At 41.6% G+C, this 7452-nt stretch overlaps 1 long non-coding RNA gene across 3 annotated transcripts in view; it reads left to right on the top strand.

The window, feature by feature from the left end:
* Positions 1–22: 22 nt before the first annotated feature.
* Positions 23–7452, top strand: part of LOC117286363 — a 105527-nt gene continuing 98097 nt past the window's right edge. For all 3 annotated transcript variants that reach the window (XR_004517520.1, XR_004517519.1, XR_004517522.1), the window contains exons 1-2: positions 23–618; positions 1295–1382. This is a non-coding gene — a long non-coding RNA (uncharacterized LOC117286363). The remainder of the gene's footprint in view (positions 619–1294; positions 1383–7452) is intronic.

Genomic DNA, 7452 nt, shown 5'->3' with positions numbered 1-7452 from the left:
AACCCACCCCCAGCCCCGCCACCGTCGGAGTCGTCGCGGCTCGGCTGGTTTTGCAAAGTGTTGGAAACACCGCCATGAGAAGAATGGCGTCCATTTACATAATGCTTTGTTTGCATTTTGCGGGTTTCTTTTCGGTTAAACCTACAGAAACCCCACCTCCTTCCCGTAATGTTGCTTTAACCTCCGCAGTCTTGTCAGACATTTGAACAATAGTGTGTTTCTGTGGAGACATCATTCACGGCAGTGCCGAGTAGGGTTTTGGGGGTTACTGCAGGTTTCCCAGCGAGGTCTACTGCTTTTCGGGCCTACTCGCTCTTGGCGCAGCCGCCGCGCCCCACTCTTTCCGGGGGCGGACCCGCCATCTTGGACAGCCTTTCCGGCCGTTTTCTTCCCGCTAGGAAATGCCGCTCGAGACACTGCCAAGGAAGTTGGGATTTTTGCCCCTTTCCTTCCCTCCTTGGACTAAGGTCGTGCGAGCAAGGTGTTTTAAAATCCCGTAGAGAGCGACTAACGTGGCGCTCGCCTGACCCCCCCCTTTCTCCGCGGGGGTGGCCGCCATGTTTATTGAGCACAAAATGGCGGCATGTGGCCTGGATACGTAGCCAACGAGAAATTGAGGTCGACCCAAAAGCTCTAGAACGCTCCCCTTCCTGCCTACTCCCACACCGCGGGTTTCATGATCCTTCCAGGATAAAACTTGGCATCCTGGGCCGAAGCTCGCCCAAGAAGTTTGATGCTTTCTTGCTTCCCTTAATTTGTAACAAAAGTTTGAAAAAGTGTAAAATGCAGGCTCAATATTGACCTCTTGCTCTTTAAAAAAATTTTTTTTTTGTTTTGGTACCAGAAACTCTGGCCCTTGCACTTTCGAGGCAGGCAGCAGAACCACTGAAGCAAATCCCCTGCCCTTGTTCTTTTCAAATTTAATAATGAATACTGGGGAACAGTTCTAAGGGAAAGTTTTTGCCCCCCCCCCCGTACCAACGTGCTTAGTAATTTAAGGAATGACATGGGAAATTATTGCTTTCTCAGGCCTCAGGTAGAAGCTGTTGTTGGAGATAGCAAGATAACAGTTTTTTATGCAGTCTTCTAAAAAACTTGGCTAATACGAAGAGGCCTAGCATACCTATGACTTTAACAGGCCAGTGACCTGTAGTTGACCACAATTGATGCTCACTTTTATGGTCTAGAAGAGAAAGATCTTATTCTAGGTGTTACCCTGCATAGTATTTTAAAATTTTTGCCCCGTCCTCAGGGGAAGTATATCTGATTTTTTTTTTTTTTTTTTTTTAAACAGAGGAAGAATTTAAACCTAGAGAGATGAGGTGACTAATTCAAGGTAACAGTGTTGGGAGCGGAATCCAGAACTTCTCATTTCCTTGCTGGTGAGCTTGTTTTTCAGATGATTTTGTAAATTAGGATTTTATTTTATTTTTTTGTTTGTTTTGAGACAGTGTCTCACTGTGTAGTTTCCTGGAACTCACTGTGTATCCTAGGATGGTCTCCAACTCTCAGTGATCTTCCTGCCTCAGCTTTCTGAGTGCTGGGATTACAGGCCTGTGTGCCACCACGCTCTGCTAGGATTTTAGATTGTTGCCCCCCCCCCTTTCTGTGGTTAGATGAGCCCCTAGGGAATTACACAACCCTTTGTTGTGTAGTCAGCACCATTTGTATCTGGAAACTTCCATCTTTTTCCTGATACAACACCTGAATGAGCTGAAATATTACTTTATGGGGTTTCTGGATGAAGATAGGGAGGTGGAAATGATTCAGCCTAGACCAAAGGCTCGGGTATCTGTCATTCTGGCTTTATCTGTGGCTCATTTGAGACTACCTGGCTCTTTGGGGAGTGAACAGTGCTCTCTCTATATGACTCATTGCTTCTTTCAGCTATTCATGTACTTGATTCCTGCACCCCACTCCCCTAACTAGAAAAAATAAATTATTTTACTTTGTTTAGGCTCCATGTCTCTGTAAATACCGACAGAGTATGACAGTGTTAGAAAAATCATAGTCTGGACTCTTGAATGTTATGGATAATTAGTATGATGACATATGTACTTTAACAGCTGTACTTGTGTGGATGATATCAGAGATGGACAGAGGGGCTTTTTCTCTTAACTTACATTCATATTATGAATGTAAAAAGTGCTTTCACATTATTTTATATAATTCTGAAAACAGTTTTAATAGATATGTACATAAGATGGATGGCATTATAGCCCTAAATGCTTCGAGTATGGTAGGACTGTTGTAAAGCTTAGTTGATAATTTAATTCAGGGGCTCTCACATTTTTTAAAGCAAGCTACTGTAAGAAATAAATTTTACATTATGACTCAGACATACATTCATATAACATTTTTGTAAAATTTATTACTACATGCAGTGTACTCTGGAATTTTCTGTTCACTTTTTTTTTGGGTTCTGGGGATCCGGTCCTTGTGCTTGTGAGGCAGGCGGCAGAACCACTGAGCTAAATCCCTGGCCCTGCTTCTCTATGTTAATAGGAAAAGGGGGCCATTTTAACTGATTAGAAAATCAGTTAGTAGGTTGTGAGAAATATATGCATTTAATCCGTACTCAATCTTCTGAAATGAGATTTTTATGTAAGTACAGATAGGTGAAGGAATTTGAAATCACAAGTGGTAAAGTAAGGATTTGATTGTAGGCAATCTGAATCCAGAGACTGCATACTTAACAACTAAGCTAGATGTGGTCTCTGCAGAGGCCCTCCTCATAGAATAAAATAGAGACTTAAAAATATTAATAAATCTTAAAAAGGACACGAGGACTCAGTTGCATACAATTGAGAGGTACCCTCATTCAAAGCATTCTAGTTCTCTAAATTTGCTACTTTTTTTTTTACCTATTTAAAGAAAATTTTACACATCAGGTCTATTTTATTTATTTCATAATTTATTTTGGTACCTGGGATCAAACTCAGGACCTTGTACTTACAAGGCAGGCAGCAGAACCATTGAGCTAAATCCCCAGCTGTGGTTTTTTAAAATTTTAATTGACTTTTTTTCATTTCTTTTTAAAAAAATTTAATTTTATTCCATTCCCTCCCTCAAGCTTGACTATTGTAGTTGTTTTGTGCCTGTTATTTCCTTGATTTCCTCTTACCTGAGAACCTCCAGGACTCAGTACAGTTCCATAGAGAAGTCTTCCCTTTCCCAGCTTCCCCAGCTTTCAGCCTCTTTTCTTACCTTGGAATCCTATTTTCCTCCTTCAGTGGTCCACATTTTGCTGCTGAATAATTTGTATAGTGATGTTTCTTGGTGTTGAAATGTGCTGTACAGGTTACAAGTGCCTTAGGTAATATTGTAATGTGGCAGAGAGGGCTGTAGACTTTGGAATCCAAGTCCCTAACCCCAGCCCTGTGACTAATTGTGGGACTTCTATAATTTATCTATCTGGGCCTCAGTTTTCCCATCTGTAAAACAAAATAATTACATTATCTTTAAGTCCTCCCCTATTTCATCTAGAAAGTAATACTGTTTTTTATTTGTTTTTTATTTTAGCGGGGGCGGCTACCGGGTATTGGACTGGGGTCCTTGCACTTGAGAGGCAGGTGGCAGAACCACTGAGCTAAATCCCCGGCCCCTGAGAGTAATACTCTTTTATGACCTTGGTTGTTTATTCCTGGGGAGTGGGGTCATATAAACATTTTATTCACTTTTGACAAATTCTTACTCCTTTCCTCAGACTGCACTTTTTTTTTGATACCGGGGCTCGAGCTCAGGTCCTTGAGCTTGCGAGGCAGGCGCAAGGAACAGACTACACTATCTTATGAATTCCATACCACTCATTTTATGGATGAAGCCCCTGGGATATGGAACAGTAGACTGGGTAGTCACCACCCCACCCCTAGAGCCTCACACATGACTCTTCTCCCATTCAAGTGACCACAGGTTGGTGAAGGGGTGTAACAAGACTGGAAAGGTGAGTCAGGCTTAGACTTTGGAAATTGAACCACTGGATTCACATTTCATTCAGAGGAATGATTTTTTTGTTTCCTGTTATGTTACACTGGTATGTTATGTAAAACCTTCCAAAGTGATTTTACATTACTTGTTTAATCATCTCAGACAAATTTTTTTTTTCGGTACTAGGGATCAAACTCAGGACATTATGCTTGCAAGGTAGGTGCGGTGCCACTGAACTAAGTCCCTGGTCCCATCTCAGGCAATTTTGCCAGTGAGTTATTATCACCAGTTTACAGAAGAACCATATTGGGTGAGAGGAGCAATGTGACTTGCCCAAGGTTACAGAGTTTGTCAGGACCTGGGCTAGGTCTTTTGTTTCCTAGTTTTTTGTTTTTTGGGTACCTGCGATCGAACTGGGAACCACTGGTCTTAATATCCAGCCCTTGATTCCTCGTTTTAAATCCTTTCTTTCCTGGACTTCTGATGGTTGTGGCATGGACCTTGACATGTGGAATGACTTTTTCCTAAACTTTTGTTTTGTTTTTTTGTGTTTTGGAGACAAGGCCCTGCTATGTGATTCAGGCTGTCCTTGAACTCACTATGTAGTTCAGCCTGGCTTCAAACTGAGCGATCTTCCTGCCTCAGGCTCCTGAGTGCTGGGATCACAGGTGTGTGCCACCAACCCTGGTATACTTTAAATTTAAAATGCCTCCTAGCCAGTGTTTGTTTTTCTATTCCTGACATATATTCCATTTACCTGAGGCTGCTTTCTTAGCTTAAGAGAATCTCTTCTCCCTTGTTCTCTGATGTTTTCATTAATGAGTTTGGGATGGAGTGGGGATGACTCCTCAGTGAGACTCATAAGTTCCCAGAAGTAGGGACTGCATTTCTTTTCTCTAATCTATCTAGCACAGAAGTACAATATAGCTATTTAAATTTGCCCTACTAATCTGCAGAAGTTTTTAGAAAATATGGCTTCACTTTTTCCCTCCCCTTTCAGATTTTTATACCTATTTCTTAATTTTTTTTTTTTAAACCGGGGATTGAATTTAGGATCTTGTGCTTGCAAGGCAGGCATAGTACCACTGAGCTAAATCCCTGGCTCTACCTATTTCTCTATTATTTAAAATAATAGTAGCCAGGCGTGGTGGTGCATGCCTCTAATTCTAGCACTTGGGAGGCTGAGGCAGGAGGATCACTGTGAGTTCGAGACCATCCTGGACTACATAGTGAGTTCCAGGTCAATCTCTACATAGTGAGACCCTGTCTCAAAAAACCAAAATAAAAAAATAGTAATAGTAAATTGGGCCAGGGATTTAGCTCAGTGGTGCTGTGCCTGTCTCATAAGCACGAGGTCCTGAGTTCGATCCCTGATACTGAAAAACAAAAAAAAATAAAATAATAGTAAATCAAGGGGGCTTTTTTCCTATTACATTCTAGGCTACTACAGCCTAGAAACATTTTTAAACCATTTTGTAGATAGTAACAAGTTGTCTTCATGTCCTGCACTACCGTATTACTGTTAGAAGGTCACTTACTAGCTTCCTGAGAAACAAAAGGAATACATTGGTGTAGTTTGCAGAAGTAACCAGAGATACAGCAACATCCTTGGCCATTGAACAAAGCAAAACCCATGAGGGCCAGGGATTTGGCTTAGTGTTTCTGCTGCCTGCCTTGCAAGTGCAAGTGCCCGAGTTTGATCCCGGTATCCAAAAAACCAAAAACCCAAAACCCATGTCCCCACTTCTGTCTGAAATAAGGTATGCAAAAGACGGCAAAGGAAAGTAAAAGGAAAAGCATAGAAAGTGAGGAAGGGAAAAATAATAAGAAAAGGAACAAGCTAAAATCAAGGTAGAGAGGAGAATACAGGATTGGTGGGGAGGACATGAAGAGAACAATGCAGAAGTCCGTCATCACCTCTCCCTGACATGGTTTGAAAAGCACAGGCTGCTGCCTTACTTCAAAGAAGAGCAGCTGGCGTGACAATGACTCCTGAGTTGATATTGTGTAACATGCTCTTTTTTTTTTTTTTTTTTTGGTACCGGGGATCGAACTCAGGACCTTGCACTTGTGAGGTAGGCAACGGTACAACATGCTTTTTTTTTTAATCAACTATTTCCATTATAAGAGGAAAATTTTTTTTCCACCCTCAGCTGGGATAGGATTAGGTGCCAGTATATTTTAATATTAACCAGAATTAAGTTGATTTATCAGGGAAAATGTGTTAAAAAGTCATAGAAGGTATTGTAAGTCAGAATCTATTCATTTACTCAATAATTAATGACTGATTGTTTGTCCCAGTCACTGAGGATGTAAGAATGGATGTGGTTCTATCCTTGTCCTCCATATGTTTATGGCCTAGACAAGGGGACAGACCAGTAATGGCACAGTATTAAGTAGTAGGATATGATGGTATAATGGCAGCACAAATTGGGGCCTTAGTGTAGCCTTGGGCAAGATCTAAAAAAGTTGTCGAGATATTTACTTTCTGAGTCACAAATGTAAGGTAGAGAGCAGGAGGGGAAGGTATTCAGTCACTGGGAGCAAAGGCCTAAAGGGAGAGCACAGTCTGTTTAGAAGTCACAGCTGCTTCATGAAGGTATGAAGGATTATCTGATTTTTAGCAAATATTGTTTTACTACCTTAATACTGTAGATTATTATTATTATTTAAAACAGGGTCTTGGGCAAAGGGAGGGTGGGGACAAGGGGAAAAAATGAGAACCAAAACCTGTCATGTAAAGGTATAAGATCCCAGTAATGAATGTAACTGTACTGTATACCTAAAATGTACCAATTAATTCAATAAAAAAAACAAAAACAAAAAAAACCCAGGGTCTTGCCATGTTGCCCAGGCTGGCCTTGAACTTGCGATCCTCTTGCCTCAGCCTCCTGAGGGCTGGGATTACAGTTGTGCACCACTATGCCTGCCTTAATATTGTTGATTATTATTATATTTGTTTTGGTACCAGGGATCGAACTCAGGACCTTGTACTTGGGAGTCAGGTGAATTGCCACGAGCTAAATCCCCAGCACTCCCTTTTTGTTTTTTCGGTACCAGGGATCAAACTCGGGGCCGGGGATTTAGCTCAGTGGTTCTGCTACCTGCTTCACAAGTGCAAGGTCTGAAGTTAGTTCCCTGCTATTCAACCAACCAACCAACCAACCAGGGATCAAACTCTTGACATTGTTCTTGCAAGGCAGGCACATGCCACCGAGCTAAATCCCTGGCCCCAATCCTATTATTGAGACTTGATTATGCTTGCCAGAGCACAGAAAGTTAAAGTTCTTATTTTGGAGCAGTATTTCTCTTTTAAAATGCATACACCATTCGCAGGCATGTAATCTCAGCATTTGGGAGGCTAAGGCAGGAGTATCAGCAGTTTGATGCCAGCCTGGATGCCATAGGGAGACCCTGTCTCAAAAGAAAAACCTGGGGACCGGGGATTTAGCTCAGTGGTTCTGCCGCCTGCATCGAAAGCACAAGGACTAGAGTTAAAAAAAAAAAAAAAAAAAAAAAAAAAAA

This window comes from Fukomys damarensis, unplaced genomic scaffold (assembly GCF_012274545.1).
Source record: "Fukomys damarensis isolate Sample0158 unplaced genomic scaffold, DMR_v1.0_HiC HiC_scaffold_2, whole genome shotgun sequence".
Classification (NCBI taxonomy): domain Eukaryota; kingdom Metazoa; phylum Chordata; class Mammalia; order Rodentia; family Bathyergidae; genus Fukomys; species Fukomys damarensis.
Note: the sequence above shows the minus strand (reverse complement) of the source record. Positions and strands in the feature narration are given on the sequence as shown.